Source organism: Uloborus diversus, chromosome 2 (genome assembly GCF_026930045.1).
Source record: "Uloborus diversus isolate 005 chromosome 2, Udiv.v.3.1, whole genome shotgun sequence".
In the NCBI taxonomy this organism is placed as follows: Eukaryota; Metazoa; Arthropoda; class Arachnida; order Araneae; family Uloboridae; genus Uloborus; species Uloborus diversus.
Genome location: NC_072732.1, coordinates 8,325,784 through 8,345,013, shown reverse-complemented (window position 1 = coordinate 8,345,013; position 19,230 = coordinate 8,325,784).

Genomic DNA, 19,230 nt, shown 5'->3' with positions numbered 1-19,230 from the left:
TGATGTCATTTATTTAAAACTCGTAAAGACACAAATTAATATTAACTGCTAAACCAAAAAAAAAAAAAAAAAATCAATTTCACAGAAGTTAAACAAAAAGCTGAAAAAAAAAAGCATTGGACATCGTGTTTTTGCTCCAAAATCAGCTCATTCCAACCTAATTAGTGTAATTACTCCCAAGCTAATGCACCTGGAATGAAAATGAAAAACCAATCAAATTCCAGACGGTTATACCTACAATTAAAAATTTAAGAAAAAAAAATAGCTTTAGAAATGTGGACGTAAGAAGTTTTTTGTCTCTCCCGTAAAATTTCCAAAAATGGAATGAGCTGGTTTTGATAGCAAACGTCTTATTTTCAAAATGATCTGCTTGAAAATGTTCTTCTGATACTTTTTAACGAGATACATCTGATTGAAACACACATATTCTTTTAAATCAAGTGCGTTTTTCTGTAGAAGTAATGTGTGGGTCTACCCAACATAGGCGGCTCGTTTCTGGTGAGCAGAGGGGGCAGCTGCCCCCTCATTTCCAGTAGTGAAGGTACCTTGCCACCTCACTTTCCAGAGTTGAAAATTATTGATTAAAAATGATTTTCATAGGGTGGATTGATTTATTTTACAAAAGTAAAAATTCCAAAGAAATGAACTTCTCATCTTATTTTGTAAGAATGGAACTTTAAAGCTACAATGTAATATGAAAATATTGTGTTTTTTTGAAGATACAGTTTTGAAACTTTTATGAGTTACAGACCTTTATGAGGAGAAGTAATATGTAAAGTTGTGTTGAAAAATTCTGAATAGTTTAAATACAGAGGACGTTGTATTTTTTAGTCGTAAATATTTGAAACACAAAAATCACTTCTTGGGCACCAATTTTTTCTTTTTAATTTGATTTTCTCTATTTTTTTAGATGCATATTTCATATTTAAAGGAAACTTGGGGAGCAAAATTTCATTAACCACAATATTCAGTTCAAAAGTTGTCAAAAACAGAGCTTTTGATAACATTTCTTGTTTTTCTGAAAAAAAGTCAAGAAAAATAGGGTTTAAGCCTCATTTTATAAAAAAAGAAATGATTGTATTGTAAATTTGCATCCTCTTTTTTTAAAATTCGTATCTCATTACCAATCTACCCAATATTCACAAACATTTTTAACACTGGCACCACTAATTGTAGAAAATTTAGACTTTAAATAATTTGGTTGAACCTTTTGCCTCCTCTTCCTTTTCTTAACACGACGGTTTCTAATATATTTTTGAATGTATAACTGTACATCATAAAGCAATACTGACTATACAGAGCAGAAAATGACGTCATATCTGCACCTAGTATATAAAAACAAACAGGAAATACTGAAATTAACTTATTTTTAAGATTTGTCAGATTGTGGAAAGTTTATTTTGATTGTGGAATATTGGCTTGGGGAACGAAATTATTCGCGAAAATTGGATTTATTGCTAGAGAAGCTTTGCAAGATTGGCGCGTAAATAGTTTTTAGAATGTCATTAATTTAAATGTTAGCCGCCTTGCCTTTTATTATGACACGTACTGCTGATATATCGTTTCTAGTAATAAAAGTTTAAAAAATATATAAGAAACATTTACATCTGAAAGGAATGTTTTTCATAAATCTACAGAAAAATTTATCTTTACGTGCAGAAAGAAATCTTATTAACTTATTAATTAAAAAGATAATAAATAGAACTTTAATAGAAAATATAATATGTGCAGTAGAGTGTCCCAAAAAATGAATGTCGATGTTTCTAGTCTATAACCCCCGATATTTTTCCTTTTATGTCAAAACAGTTGTAAAAGAAAAGTTTCATATAATTTGAACAGCGGCAACCCATCCGACGAAAGATTTTGTCAGATATCTTTTCATCCATAAGCTCATTACTTTTTGCACTGAAAAAGGCGTTCCCTGTAACGCCGAAACACTTGTCTGCAATAATCTGCAATTTGTGCTTCTTTTAAGTTGTTATTTCTTACTTTACTGTACTCATTATTAGGTTTATATTGTCAGTGCTTGAACTGGTAATTGTACGAATTTGATGCTTACATAGAATAATAAACGTTTTTGTTGTGTTTGTGGGCGGTTGTGGCGGGGTGGGGGGATGATACCGCAAATTACCGCCCCGGTTGTCTACCATGCTAGACACGCCACTGATATAGGGCCAACGTTTCATCAATATGAAATTTCAAACTTCCGATGAAAGCTTTTTTATTTCGTGTTCGGCCTGGTACACAGTGCTGGTTCGCACTTTCAGATGTTGCTGTTGTTCAAATTATATGAAACTTTTTTTACAACTGTTTTGAAATAAAAGAAGAATTATAAGAGGGTGTGCGAGTTGAAGCATCCACTTTTTTTGGGGGGGGGGGGAGGGGCACACCCAGTGGCGTAGCGAAAAAAAATCCCTGGGGGGGGGATAATTTTTTCTGAAGTTTAAAGTATATATATATATATATATATTACTCTTTATCAATTAAACAACAATGGACATTATAAACGAATTTCTTCTTTGAAAATACCTTTATCAATACTGCCGTCATAAGAAAGAAAGCCCTGTTTCCAAGAGAAAAAAAATGTTGCATAAAACAGGAAGACATAAGATTTTTACCGTCATAAAAGCTATTATATTAAATTAAAATCTTTTAGCTCATAAACAGAACCCTTCAGGTTCGACTGAAAAATGATTTTTTTAGGCTCATGGGAGGGGGCGGGTTCTGACCCCCCTTTCCCCCCATGGCTACGCCACTGGGGACACCCTAATGCACTAGAGTTTTTCATTCTGATACATTCGCAGCTTTACAAAACACCAAAAACGGTAGATCAAGGCTTAAGATCAAGTCTTGATGGGGACTAGGGCTCCTGGCGATACCCCCTGAACAAAAACGCATCTGAACTCTTACCTCAGTGGTGATGCGGAAAAAGAGTTAACAATTCTAAGAGAGATGTCCACGGACAGATTAATCAATCAGACTTCTTATTCTGAACCACCGGTGGAGTCAATGAGCACCAAAAGAATTTTTCATAAATTGAAGTAGTACTTGTCATAATATTTAATTAAATTAAAAAAAGATTTTTAAACGTACTTCTACCGACTTTTCTGCTGTGTGTGTGGTTATGTCGAGTCTAGACCGAGCGTTTTTAAGTTACGAAATTTTGGCACTGATTATAATAAATTTTTGAAAAATGTTTAAAGAGCCCGCCTATCTTGAGCTGAAGTTCAATGAATGTTCTCGTCTTCTCATATTATTTACTTCTACTTTGACAGAAAAGTATAAGGAGCGGAAATGCATTTTTGATTTAATAGAAAAGGATTGTTAACAAGTAACGATACAAAAATCATTACAGATGGCCTACGCGAGCTTTCTAAATTTGATTTAAATTTTATACATACATACATGTACATAAAATGGATTTAGATGATGAAAAACTCCTTTTGGGCAAAGGAGAACAACTTTAATTTTCATTATATCAGTTAATAATTTCATAGGAACTTATATTTTGCAGGATCAAGTTAATTGATTTTGAGCTTCAAGCTAGGGGTCCGGATCTGGGTATGATCTCCTTTCTTACGCCACTGATGAAATGAAATAAAAGCATTTTTCAATTTCACCGAATAACCTCAAACACTTACAATATTTAATTACTAACTTTTATTATGTTAAATTATCAGCATTCAGCCAGTAAAAAAGAAAAAGTAAAAAAATGAAGAAAATATCACACACGGTACTGGTACTTGCGATTAAATACAGTCAACTCTCGATAACTTAAAGTTTCAAGAGTTTGAAACCCGATGAAAACTTCGAGATAAAGGAATATTCGAGTTATACGCTTCGAGTTATCGAGATTCGATTCTATTAACAAAACTCCAAAATATGAAACATAACTAAGAATGTTTACTTCAAGTACCTGGACGACCGAGCCTCGCTCGGCTTTAAAATAATTATTTTCTGTCAAATTGTGTTTTTCTAAGGTTCGATACTTTTTCAAACGTACTTGAAAATTACCACGTTAACGAAATATTGAGGTTCTCGCCAGTCGTTGGACATGCTTCCAAAAAACGAGAGATATACAGATCAACACATCATCAGCGTTATAATCATTTTAGCTATAAGAAGTCTAATATTGTCCGTTTTTCAGGAGAAGGCGCTTGACTTTTCCCTCGTCACGTGGTATCCGATGATTCTGTTTCGCCGTTTTCAGCAGAAGGTACATTCGGGTCAGAGCATTTTGTTGCAAAAACAGTAGTTTTCAAAACGTAAGAATAACTAAAATGACATCAGACAAGTGATGTAAAGGACTCGAAGACTTTTTTGCACATTAAAAGGCACGCCCAAGTTAAGGATGTCCGGTTTTGTCTCCTTTAGAAGCGCGTGGATTGCTTGACGATCACCCCCGCGTAAAATAGAACTCTGCGTTCGAGGAGGCGTGGCGAAGGGCCTTCTCGTAAAAAACGGACAATACTGAATATAGGCCTCCTCTCCCCAACAGTCATCCGCCTAGGGAAGCTCTGAGCTAAGGCCCCTATATTTACGAGCCGACTCATCAGCTTAAGTTCAACCATTTTGGATCGGAGCGCGTGTTTGAGTCGTTGTTTTTTCTGCCAAGTTATCGCGTTTGGTGATTTCTCACTGCGAGCAAATATTAGCGGCACGCAAATTATTTCTTATATCGTCGTTCTTATTATCGTCTTATTTATTATCGTCGCGACTCCTCATTATACCTCTCACGAACCTTTTGAGGTTCGTGAACCAATGGTTGGGAGCCGATGGTTTTTAAAAGATTGTTTTCATTACAAAGATTTTAGTAATAGTGGTTGTTTGTGAATTTCGTAGACTGCCCCATCGTAATTTACTATTACGATATGCATTCATGGGGTGTGCTAAAGACAAGTACGAATTAGTGTCGAGATCGGGAGCAGAAACACACGATTCCTTGACGACTGATTTATTAGAATCGTTTAAAGATTCCAAAAAAAAAAAAGTGCTCTGTTTTATAGTAGCATACTGCGAAATTTCGACGAAAGTTCGCGCAAAATTTTTTCACTCAAAAAATCAAAAATTACAAAATGTTGAGGGTTAAAATTTAAAAAATTAAGGGCTTGAAATAATAGTTCAAAGACTTCAACCACATTGCATGACTACCTAGACAGAAAGCAAACTGTGAGCAGGTGAATTCGAAACGCATATGGAAATTTTTTAAACTACAGATTGCGTTGAGAATTTCAAACTACTTGGCAAAACTATTGCAATCTAACTACAACTGGACGAAGCATTTAAAAAGTAATAGAACGAATGAGTTTGGTTTGAATAGCGTAAAAAGAAATGGTAGGGTTAAATGCAAGAATTTGAAACGAGTTAAATTGAACCGAATACAAAAATGCGACAGTTGAACTCCTTCATGGCGAATCTGTTCCATGTCAGTGTAGTCTTTTCGGTAAGGGCAGATATAAAACAAAAACAATGTCATTTTTAAAAAAATCTTCTTACGAATTGGCCAAGAACTTGAAAATGTTCACGTAACTAGAGTGCGTGTAAAACTGACCCCGAAGAAAATACAAAACTAAAAAAGTTCTAAAGCAAATTCAGATGCCTATATTTTTACTGAAATTTAATAGTGCATTTGTACATTATATGAGGCAGTGAAAAGCAAGCGGATGCAAGTGGCAAAATTAAAAATTTGGAGATGACTAGTACAAAGAGTAGGTAAACCTCTGTCTTGGAACCAGAGATTGTACTAGTAGCCCTGGTAGGTGCTGCTGTACAGTATGATTTAGAAAAAGAATTCAATGAAAGTCTACCTAGGATCTGATCTTTAAACGCCTTTTACTCGAAACTTAAAATAGTCCACTTGCAACCCTTTGCTTCTCACTACCACATATCGCAGGTACAGGTACCGAAAAATATTTTTTTAATCTCGAGCAATATAGCAAATAAATAAAGTTTAAGTCGCGTAAGTAGGCATCTCTAGATGGAAAGTGGAATGGCACGTAAATTAGAAAGTCGAAAAACATTAAAAATGGAAATAAGGGGTGTTAAAATAACGTCGCATAATTTAATTATGAAAAACTTGCAAGCATCTTGCATTTTAGGTGCGGATTTTATGCGGAAATTCGGGTTGATATCAGATTTTGTGATTAAAACTGGAACAATTACGAGAGCAACACAGATGGAAATTTAGGGAAGGAAACAATGGTTTCACACAATGGTGAATTCATCGATAAACAAAATGAACGCTTTACTGAATTAAGTAAATGTAATTCATTATTTTCATAGAAACAAGGATCAACTCCACATATGTATCACAGTGCAGATACGGGGGAGGGTGATCTAGACGCGCAAAAGTCAGCCAAATGCTCGGCTTAAGATGCGGTTCAGCTTCAAAAAGAGAAAATGTTATTCGTTGTATGGGTAAATTATTTTTTTGCGTTCCTAAAGAAAAAATTTCTGTTTATTTTAACATTCATTATTTAACTAACTTTAAATAGTTTTTCATTTGTAAATATGAAGCTCGGATGATGTTTGAACTTTTTTGAGCTATACAGGCACAGGGGGAAAATGTGCCTTCAAGGGGCGACACTATTGGATTTAAAATTGTCAGAAGGCGCGAGGCCAGGAAACTGGCGAATTCACACAAAACATACAAAAACTCGTTCTTTTTACCAGAACTTAAATGTTACCCGTGGTGTCTACACTCAATAAACATTGCATTGTAAAACACGTACATTTAGGTAACGATAAAATTTAAAAATATGTACTTACCAGGATAAATGATGAAACTATTGGCACAAGCACGCGTTGTAGCAGTGCAAAGAGAATGGATGCAAATTATTTGAATTTTGCTCAATCCCATTAGCTTACTTTTAACTTTAGTCTGTATTACGCTGGTTATTCGCGGTCAAAAACATCTTTTAGAAATTCTAATGCTGAATTCGAGTCCTTGAATTTCGCCAAGTGAGGGTAACATAATTATGTCACGGGAAAACAAACTTTTTCTATTTAGATAAATATTTTTACAATGTTTCTCGGTAAAATATGTTTTGATGTTTATTCAGACTTATGACTATGGTAAAAACCATCGCTCCAGTTTATTTAAAAAGGAACGCTGAACTTGTTTGCATAAAAGTAGAAAAAGGGCAGCCATAGGACTATAAACTAATAATTTTGCTCAGTGCAGAACGGACTGATGCCGTTTCTGTTCTCAACGTGAATGAAAGAATAGACGCGATATGAATAATGCAAGATGGTAAAAAATACCAGATTTTTCTGCGTATCGTAGTAAAAACAAGTAACAACTTCCATCTAGTATTATTACAGTATCAGGAGGTCCTTCATTTAGGGGGTCTGGGTGGCAGGGTGGATCGCCCCCCCCCCCCGGGCGTTGAAAATTTTATTATTTTCATATAAGTCGGCATGTTGTTTACTGCTTTCCGATAACATTTGCCTTGGTTACACAGATAGGGGGGGGGGGTCCTTTTTAACCTTTTGAAAATCGAAATCTCCTGTACTAGAAAAAGTTGTGTTTTAGCAGCAATTTTTCGTATAAAATTTTTTTTAGAAATTAAAATATATTTAGATTTCCCGCCAGCCCTTTGAAGTTTCGCCAAATATGTAAAAATTGACATTTTAAAAGAAAGTATTTTTTTTTTTTAATTGTTTATGGTGGGAAGAGTTGTGCGTTGGCATCTAATGTTCGTGTAAAAAAATGTTTGGTAATTAAAACCTATTTAGACCCCCGGCCAGACCTTTGAAGTTTCGACAAATACGGTGGCTCTCAAAAGTGATCACACACCTAGAAATTTTGTAGTAAAACCGAAAAAAAGCAAAACTGAACTCTAATACTAAGTCCATTTTTTGTTCACTTCATTTTTATGCCATACCAAAAAAAAAAAAAAAAGCCCTGTAGCTTTATTTTAAATATTGCTTGATTTTATTTTTGAAATTTTTCAAAAAACGAAGAGACAAATATTATGCCACAAAAGTTATTGTACACTAAAATATTTTCGAATAAATTCATGATTAAAATTATTATGTGTCGTTTTTATTATTTTTGCACTCTGATGACACTGTAAAGTCAATTGTCTTTAATTTTTTGTTTATTTATTCCCTAATATTCTTCTAATTATTTTTAAATGGCTGGTATTCGTAAAGAACAACGAGCACTATTCGAAATTTGATTTTTGTTTCCTCACAGTAGCGGCAAATTGGTTTGAATTGTCTTAAAATTGGTTAATTTATACCATTCTATAGCATAGTGCTTGATAAAATATTTTAAAGAAAAGAATCAGATTGAAAATAAGGCAAAAAAAGGTCAACTGACAAAGTTAACAAAACGTAATTGGATATTTACAATTCAAAAATTTATGAAAAATACACATTTGAGTGCTATAGAAGTTTCTGGAAGGTTTAATGAAAAATTTTACGCTTAATTTTTACTTTAAATTGTTCGCAAAGTTCCCTGATTAGCTGGATTAAATGGGACCTCTTCCCGCAGAAATTTTCTCGTTCGTGCGATAAACAAAGAGTTTACGCTTTCCGTCGCAAAATCAATGATAAATAAGCTCAAAACGTGTTGGATTATCGTCTTACACACAGATGAAAATAAGTTTAACATTCAAAAAATCAGTAATCCAACGTCATTAAGCACAAAGATTGCAAATGACGTTGGATTACTGATTTTTTGAATCTTCAGCACAAAGGTATTTATTCGTTATTAAGTTTAACATGTTTGGTTAAATTGTTGTATAATTGTAAATAGGATGATGTATCTGATCTTAAGAACTTAGCTGGATCAGTTAATCAGGACGGTGAAGGTGTTCTTGTGTGCGGGTGCATATCAGCATCAGGACTCAGTAGTTCATAATTTTTGATGAAATAATGAATCATGCTGTTCATTTAAATATATTAAAAAACAGTTTTAAACTATTAGCCCAAAATTCGGCAATCGGAAACATCTTTTTTTTTAAATTAAGATAACGATAAGAAGCACAAAGTCTTCAACGTTTGCGTCTAGTTTTTAAAAAATTTGTATTTAAGCTTAGAAATATCCTCAATCGCCCAGATTTTAAGTTAATGTAATATACTTAGAGAAGGGATATCTTGAATAGTGGACAACTACCCAAACATGCTGAGCACCGGCTGTGCACGAAGACTCAGTTTAGCGTGAAACCAAACTTTTGCATACGCAATGTATTCGACAATAGTCTAAATATATAAAAGAAGTATATATCTTACTGAGATTTCTTACCTATTGGATTGGTGGACAATTATTTGTGCAATTTCCAGAACATCTCTCTTAAATCCAGAACATTTGGATTTCTATACTGTTGATATTTGTTTTGATAAACGCCAATAGGTCGATTTGTGAGACGAGGGGTAGATGATTGAAATAGTTATATTATATACCACAGAATAAGAGAAAAAATAATATTTTGCACCATCTGTCACTACAGTGAAAACTAAGCAGAAAGAGCTAAGAAAAATAGCAAGTGACGCAAATTTCAAAGGTCTGGCGGGGGTTTTAAATACTATAATGTGATGTGATAATTATTTTATGCACCGCCAAAAGATGTTACTATTAGGCTATTTAGACTACGGGCGATTAAAAAAATACATATTAAATGAAAAAAATGTTTAAAAAAATAAATTTTCACATAATTGTCGAAACTTCGGGGACCTGTAGGGGGTATATTTTAATTACCAAAACATTTTTTGAACGAACATTAAGGTGTCAATACACAAATTTTTCCACCACAAACGATTAAAAAAATTTTACATTAGAAATTTCTTCAAAATATTTTAAAATGTCAATTTTTGCATATCTGGTGAAACTTTAAGGAGCTGGCGAGGGATCTAAATATATTTTGATTTCTAAAAAAGTGTATAACAAACATTTGATGCCAATACATTACTTTTCGCACCACAGACGATTTCTATTTAAAAAAAAGTTAAAATCGACCCACCCTATCGGACACCATTTACTTGATTTTACGATTGTCAAGGGACTGGAAAAAGTTATCGTTAAATCAAGGATATCATTAAATCGAGGAGCATAGATATTCAATGTAGTGAAATCCGAATCGGTGAAATGTACCATTGTATTAAGGAAATAAAGTAAATCGGGTATCGTTAAATCAAAGTTATACACAGAGTCACCCATTTACTTACGAGGTTTTATATGATGCAAAATTAGACTAATCCAAAGATAAGTTTAATTTTATTATAATCATTGACCCCACACTTTTTCAAATTCCTTACTTATCTTGATTTAGTTGTAAACTAAACTTTGTTAAAAAAGTAATTAGTGTTCAGTGCTACAAACTATTGCCTGCCCATAGGAAAGAAAAAATCAAAATGTTAAGGAGCAGGAACCTTATTTAGTCACAATGCATATTTTTAAGGGACCTATCGAAGCACACTAACTTTGTAATGAGGCGGAGTACTAAGGCTCTTACAAGAAACAGAATACTTTGTTTAAATTGAAAACATACTTAACTGTAATTAGTCTCAAATATGGGCACTTGACTACTTCTACGCACAGAAATGAGTCTCGAAAACAACACCAACCTATTTGTAGTGAATTTCACACGTAATGAAGAAATGAAAATAATAGTAATACACTTAATTATCTTAAGCTTCCTAACAGAACCTTTATTTTCGAATACATGCATAAAAGCCTAATTATAAGTAAAATCCAGCTTCGACGTCCCCTATTTTGCTTATTTTTTCACATTTAACTAATAGCAACTGTCAGCAAATTGTTTTTTCACCTAACATTTTCTAATAATCTCTTTTAAATAAAAAAAAAAAAATTTTTTTTACTTTGATCTGAAGTGTGAAATAGTGAAAGGAATGCATCCCTTAAGCAAGTCGGGGCCCGTAGCTCGGGAGGAAACTTCTGAGGATGCTCAGTAAATTCAAATAGGTATTGACGCGCGAAAGCGCAAATACAAAGGATCTGACGAAATATGCATTTTTTTTTCAATCTTAAGCAGTGGCGGCGCGAGAGCAAAAGTAGACGTCGGCGATGCAGTCTTGCGAGGCCCTTTTAATCATAAAATATTTTCAGACAAATCATTGAATTCACGGAATTAATTTTTGTACTAACTATTGGCACTTATAGTTTCCAATTCACTTAATTGCTAGGACAAAAACGTTTCGTGACTAGTAGCGCAATCAAAAAGTTTTTTTTGGTGGTGGGGGGAGGGGGCGGCACATTGAAAGAGGAAAAATGACCTGATAGAAAGGTGGGTCCGGGGGTCCTCCCCCGGAAAAATTTTAAAATTTTTAGTTTAAAAACGCCATTTTAGGCTTTCTTTGCTGATGTTAGGGGAAAAAATTTACAGAGGTCTCGGTGGAAATTTCTAGAAATTGAAGCCTTAAAAACGCAATTATAGGCCATTTTTATTGACTTAAAGGGTCAGAGAGTGTCCCAGATCGATTCTTTTGTTTAAAAAAAATAGGTCAAAATCAATCCCCTGCAAATTCTCGAAATCGAAGTTTCAAAAACAGAATTTTAGACAAACTTTGATGATTTTACGGCAAGGGAGGGAGCTCTTCCCTCGAAAAATTTTGAAAATTTGCTTCTAAAAACTTTAGCAATATTCAGGAGCCAGTTCACCTAACCTTTTTGTTGATGTAGTTTAAAAAACCTAATTGCTAATGATATAAAAGAAAGGCGGTATGGGGACCCTTGCCCGAATATTTTCTGATATTCAAGCCTTTAAAATGCGATTCTAAGGCCATATTTTGTAATATTAGGTTCGGTAATTTTTGAAATTCAAGCTACAAAAACACAATTCTAAGCGATTTTCGATGTTGTTTAGTATTTGGGGGCTTTAGCTTTAAGCTGGAAATATCGCGAAATTTAAGATCTCGAAACGAAATTTCAGATGCTCCATAATGCTATCGGTGCGCGCGTGTATGGAGGGGTGTGTGTTCGGAGGAGCAGCATTTTGAATATTTTCTAATTTTTCAACAAGAGAAAAATAAAAGAAATAGAACGGGGTGGGGGGGGGGGGAACAGAGTTAGCTGATTAATAAGCTGTAGCTAGTGAATATTTTAAATTCAGGTTCCAACAGAATTGGGCCCCGCATTTGCTAAAGCTGGCTCTGTGCAGTCTCAGCTGCACACACTATTTTGATTACTTTTGTGTCTGTTGCATTTAATAAGAGCTTCAATTGAAAACATGGAAATTTCTTAAAACTTTTGAGAATTTACTTCTGAGAATTTTGCGAGGCCCTATCTGCGCGAGGCCGTCGGCAGTCGCCGACGTCGCCGACGCCTAGCGCCGCCACTGATCTTAAGACTATGTCTATAAGCTTGATTCTCAGAAAAAATTATGAAACAAAATAAGTACAGTTGAACTCTGCTAATATTAAGTGTCAAAAACCCACGAATTAGTTCGCGGTAGCCGTTATTCGTAACAACCGTAAAAGAGTGATACTGTGAAAAAACGAAGGAATGCTCACCTGTACTTAAAAAATAATATTACTAATACACACATTGTTTTCTGAAGGTACTAAGAGTTGGATGACAATCACTTTTTTCTTATAAATGAATGTTTTGAAAAATATTGAAAAAGGAAGATGAAAATCAACAATCGCAGAATAGGTTGTAACCCACAATGGAAGATGAACAGTTTTAACTTCGAATAAATTGAAATGTCCACGGATAAACAAATGTACCGGCTCCTATTTTCAACGCAAAACGTGTAATATTTTCTCCTCGATACACAATGGGACTTTTACTAGCTATAAAAAATGACTTATTAAAAGAAAAATGACTTCTGAAAAGAAGAATTACATTATTCAACCGCGAACATTCTAAGTAAAGGGGTCAAAAATGTTTGTTCGTATTAGCAGATACTTTCAATTAATTATACGTATTATAAGTGAAATTTTCAACGTAATCAAATAACAAACCAAACTTAACGATTAAATTGTTCGTTTTGGCCTTAATTTTGCATTGAGAGAGTACATCTGTATGTGACATATTTGTTACAATGATTAGAGTTAATCTTAAAATCTTCGTATGAAGGTTAATTCTAAAGCAGCCAATAACATTAAAAAATTGAGCGAAGAAGAAATGTAGGAAAATTAAAACATATTTATACAAAGCTGTATTCCGCCCCATTTTGAGTAAAATTTGTACCCAGTCTCCCCACAATAAAAGTACAGTACCCCATTTTCGTTGAAATTTTATAGATAAAGTGTAATTTCAGGTTGATTGGGGATTTTTTTCGGAATTATGTATTTAAGCATTTTTATGGTTTACAATAAAATGCAACGGTTCAATTTCACAAAAATGAATTAATGTTTCAATCTCTGCGTAGAGGTTTTTCCCCCTTCCCATGAAGGGGGGGGGGGGGTGAAACATGAAAAAAATGAAATACATAAAATAGTCTGAGTCGGGCGTTTTAAAATCCAGGTATCGAAGTCAGCTATTTTCCTTTCGAATCCGCTGCCCTGCTCAGAACTAATGTGGTTTTACCAAGTCGCGGGCAATGTATTTTTGTTTTAGGAGATTACCGTGTTTTTAAAATAAAACTATTATTTATTTATAAACATTTCTATCTATCATTAAAAAAAACTACATACCGCTAAGAAAATCTTCAAGATGAACCCGTCAAATGCTAAGAAGCATCCACGACTGAGGAACTATCAAATTGGCGGGGCATTTACGGATATCTTCATTTCAATTCATTTAGCGCAGTTGCGCAGAAATAATCTGTGACATGCGTTTGAAAGTCCTTCCTCACTGATACTAAGGAGTTAAGTACCAGCTGTCCTGATTTTATTACGATTGTCCTGACATTTAGATCTTTTTTTGATTTTGAAAATGCCAAACTAAGGCTGTCTGGTTGTCTCGTTTAGAAGCGAGTGGATTGTGTACCGATCACCCCCGCAAAAAATGGAACTCTGTGTTCGAGGAGGTGTGGCGAAGTGCCTTCTCAAGAAAAACGGACAATAGTCTGAAAGCAGTATAGTGTTTCTTGAAGTCTTCATGTACTTTTTTGTTGGTTTAACATTCTTTTTAATGCCATCAGTTTTTTTTAGTTTTGTCTGACTTCATCATAGTTTTGTCTGACTTCATTCTGGGCGATAAATTATTTTAAATTGAATACCAATCGTTGCTGAATATTGAGAATTGTGAACAGTAAGAGCATTTGAAGCCGAGTGGCCATGTTTGCCTGCGTGTGCCGCCGGTGGTCGTGGGTTCGTTTCCCCATGGAGCTCTGGGTGTGATTTCCTTCATTTCCGCTATAGGTTATAAATGGAATTTGTCGCTGTTATCACATGTAGAAACGGATGAGAAGCACGTGGCACGGAGTCCTAATAATTTTGAATGTGCATATGTTTCAGTAATGAAACCTAAAATCATGAAAATATATCACCTTTTTTTCCAGAGATTCCATGAATTGCGTCTGTTTATTTTTTATTTCTGCACATCATTTTGTACATATATTTAAATGCAAAAGAATTATATGTTTAAATTCATAATTCTTTCCGACGTCTAATCACTACAAACAAGATATAATACTTGATAAACTGCGTGAAAAGTATAAAAATATGAACTGGCCATACTGAGGGTCAATTTCTCACAAAACAAACCTTAGAATCACATTCCACATTTTTTTTTTTTTTTTTTGCGAGGAAGTTGAAATTTATATTTTTTTTCACCTTCCGCGAGACAGTTAAAACTAGTTGAAAGCAGTTGCTTCGAATTTGTAGTCCCGCTGGAGAGGAAAACGCAAGATCATTAACCTTTGAAAAACACTCCTGTTACGGCGTCATCTTCAAACAAAAACATCACCTACCCAGTTGTTCAGAAACATGGAAAATTTACATAGCGATTTTAAAAAAATCGCTTCGAGGTGCACACCTTCATGCTACAAAATAATTTTGTACAAAATTTCATAAAAATCGGCCGGGGCCCCTTTAGAACCTCGGAGCTTCTAGGCAACTGCCTACTTTGCCTATTTAGAAATCCCGCCCTGCTTGGGTAAAAGGGAAGAAAATTGTGACCAGTACAGACAGACATTTTAAAAACTTTATTTTTTCAGAAAAATGTTAAGATTTTTCATCAAAATTTTGAGTCAAAGTTAATAATATTGTTTGAGTTTTAGCTGTAAAACAAAAACAAAATGAAAATATTTTCAAATATTAAAGTGACTTGAAAATGTCATATTTTGTTCCAATTTTCTATTTGTGAATGTTCAAACTAGCAAATGTTAAACTATAAGTATGTTTCAAATGACAGTTATTCAATTACTTGATTGAAGTTTAGGTAAAATGATCTGCATGTTATGTCCTAAAACTTTTTGTCATCAAAAGTGAAACATTAAAATACTTCAGAAAACATTTACAAGTCATAAAAAAGTAACAGATATTTATGATGTGATTAAGACGAGTAACTAATCAAAGATAAGTAACTGTTTCTCAAATTCCATTTTCTGCGTATCTAATTTTCTATGTAGTGTCAAAAAAGGGGGTTCCACTTAAAAATGAAGATTTATGCTTTGTAACCATTTTCAAAAATTGTTTCCTGTAATGTTCGTTCTCAAAACTGCATTTTTGATCAGCTGAGACAAGTCAAAAGTATTTGGATGGCAACTGTGTTCAAACAGCAATTTTAATAGGAGTCGGTACCCTGTATAAACATATTGCTAAATTTTATGTACCTTTTTTAAGTTTAAATAACAGAAACTTAAAATTTTCAGTGTTTTCAAGGGATATCTAAGCGTTTACTGAAGAGAAGTTTTATGAAAATGTTAGCAAAATGTGGTGAAATTTTCAAATGTTTGGAACTTCGAATTATAACGTTTTTTAAAAGCAGATTTTAAATACGGTTAAGTATACTCGTAGTTTGCTCAGCGTGATTCTTAACCTCAATCGTAGATGATTTATGACACCTTGTTCATATTTTTCAATTGCGTTGCTCTAATGATGGCTGTGGTTTTTAGACAACAGAGCTACAACCAGTGGCGGCTCGTGCCTTAATTTAGTGGATGGACTCGCAGTTATGTTCATGGGTCATTCTTCAAAAAGTGTAACTTTTCTGTCACATGGCTTTTACATTAAAAACTTTAGGGAGCAATTCATTTAACAATGATTTTTAATTTCATCAAAAATATATCTATTTCAACCTGCCAACACTTTTTTAATAATATTTTTATTTTAGAAAATTTATGGTTCACAACATGTGAATTCTCACCTTCGTGGCATGTCACACAACTTGTGTGACTGTTTTTGTTGCTTAATAACTTGTTTATTGGATTGTAAGTACAAAAAATTTCTAGTTACTTTGTCCCTACATTTTATGAGTCATCTAGGATCCGTGCACTTGCGCCTTAGCATCTTAATTTTATTTCCACTGTGTATATTTCTAGAGCAAAATAAAAAACCAAATTTAATTCGTTCTGGTTTTTATGAAAGTCAAGCAATGCTATCGATGTTTTTCAAGAACCTAAAAATTGCAATAAATTAAAAGTTAAATTAAAGCAACGCATTTGTGAAGCATCCGAACAACTCAACATACGAATCCAGAATTTACTTACGCGTTCTCAAGCAACCAAGTTGTGTGATCTCAGCCTCGGTTGTCGCTGCCAAAGGTTTCTGTGTGTTTTTTTGATGATTGTGATATTGGCGAGTAATCAAAACTTAGATTGAAGATGAGTAAGTGAATTTTAACATTATATTTTACTTTTTACAAATGTATCTTTACTCTTTAGTTGTTTTTATAAAATTTTCAAAAAAAAAAAATGTTTTCATTCAGCTCTTACTCGTTTGTAAACAGTTTCATTGTATAATTGTTTCATGTGTTTCATTGTTTCGTTGTATAATGTAAGATATTCAACTAAACTGGATAAGGAGTAGATAATGTGAACAAATCGTAGCCAGGATTTTATTTAAGGGAGCGGGGGCATAAATTGTCGACAAAAAGACAAAAAAGTAACCTATTGCTATGATTTTTGACGCATATTGCGTATTTGTAGACATGTAGCAGGGCGGAGTAGCGGGGGGCGGGGGGGGGGGGTGGTAAAACAAAAATATTTTTAAAAATTAAGAAGCCGGTGGAAGGGGAAAGTGGTTTTATTTTTTTTTTCATCAGTAATTTTACTAAATAACAAGGATTGAAGTTACTTCATCAAAATGTAAGCAGTTGTTTCCTCAGATAATTTAAATTTATTAGAATATCATTTAGTCAAAATTTATGAAGGTACAAGTTTTGTTGGTTCATAAAAGGGTGTGTGGTGTCGTAAATGTCGCAATTGCGAATGATAATAATGACATAAGGACCTTTGGCAGTGAAGTTCGACATGAAATAACATGTACCGTCAATTACTTTTCGTTAGCTTTGAGGCTCAAGAATCCAAATGATTGTTTGTAAAGGAAATGGAGAGCTAGGAGTATTTTTAATATTTTGAACTACATGTCAAACTGACACTGGGTTAGGTAACTCATTTTAGAAGCAATTTCAAAATAAATCTTTTGCCTTTAATATTTGAAAGTAACCCAACGGAAAGTTTTTAGTTTGCTCGTCGCTTCCCTAGAAATTTTTGAAGCCTTAAAAACACATTTGGGACAGTCCCTGGAAAATTTTGTTTTTCAAGTTAAAAAAAAATGCAAATTTATGATACATGTTGTCATGTTAGAGGAAGAGGTGATTGCTCAAACTCCGGAATGTTTTGAAGCTATAAGACCTACGCTTAATGACGCTGCGAGAGAAAAGAAGGTTCAGGGGTTCTAATATTTTTGACAATAAGACTTTAAAAACGCCATTACACATTTTCTTTGGGTGATCTCACAGGAAGGAGATGGAAATTAAATAGGTTTTTCTTCTTAAAACACATTCTGGAGTACTCTTTGGAAATGTTAGTCAAGGGAAAGAGGTTCTTCAAGAAAAATTGTTTGTAATCGAAGTCGAAGAAATATGATTTTAGATTGATTCTCACGATGCACAGTCGCCCAAAAGGACATAAAAAACGGAAAAAATCTCTTGGCTTTGAATATCCTTAAAAAATCTCTAAGGAAAATCGTTAAATTTGTTATATGGTAATATTTATCTTCATGCTTGTTGATCGTATACGCAGTGAAATTCGACAGAACGTTTCCCGATTCTACGTTTCTCCCGCATTTTACTTTTTTTTTTAATTATATGGCTTTAGTTTTTCCGTATATTAATGATATTAAATTACCTCGGATGCAATTTTTTTGTCATCTTTCTATTTCATATTGTATTCATTTTCATATTCGTGTTATATTTTTTATTATGCATTTATGTATTATGTTTATAATCGTTTGTTATATATTTCCCGCACTTTACGTTTTCTTTGGCATGTAAAAAATAATAATGAAAAGCACGTTTTAAAACAAGCAATGTGTTTCGTTTTGTGCATTTTTAAAACTAATCCTCGCCGTCGCAAGTTAATTTATGAAAACAGAAGTGCTACTGCTTCATCCGTAGCCAAAATTATGGACTTTTTGTCCGCTGATGAAGATAAACACGAACAAGCGGAAGCATAGCTCGTCCCTTCTTTCAGTATTACATTTAAGAGCTCACAAATAGTGAGTATTTTTTGTCTCATAAAGAACAGGAAAAATACTTGCAAAGTATTTCAATTTTGGAAGATGTAGCATTTTACGTGTTCTATGGGAGGGGAGGAAAAAAAATGCTCTAAAATAAGCAAAATGTTTCCATTTCTGCTGTTTTAAAGCTAATCCGCGCTGTGAAAAGTAAATCTGCGAAAACATCCATTATTACGGAGTATTTTCAGCCTTAAACTCCCGGATTCGTAACTAAATGTGTTAAAATGATGCGTACAATAATGTACTTTTCGTAAAATATTGGTATTATACCTTTTATAAGAGTCATCGTTACTACCTTTAGTTTTTCTTATTTAATTTTTGCCTTCTATATATTTCCTGTTTTTTTTACGATCTTTAAATCCAGTCCCTACTACTGTCAAATATGATCGTGAAAATGACATAGTAACGCTTCAAAAAAAAAAAAAAAAAAATGAAGGGGTTTTTTTTAATAAATGAAAACTTAAGTAATAAATAATAAAATGAGCTTAAATTGTAATTTTTAATCCCCCCCCCCATATAAGGCTAGGGGAGAGTTTCATACCTTGGGACACTTTTCATATTTAAATTTTTAGCGTCAAACATTTAAATCAAACTTAAAATTTAAAGGTCGTATTAAAAGACCTCAACAATATT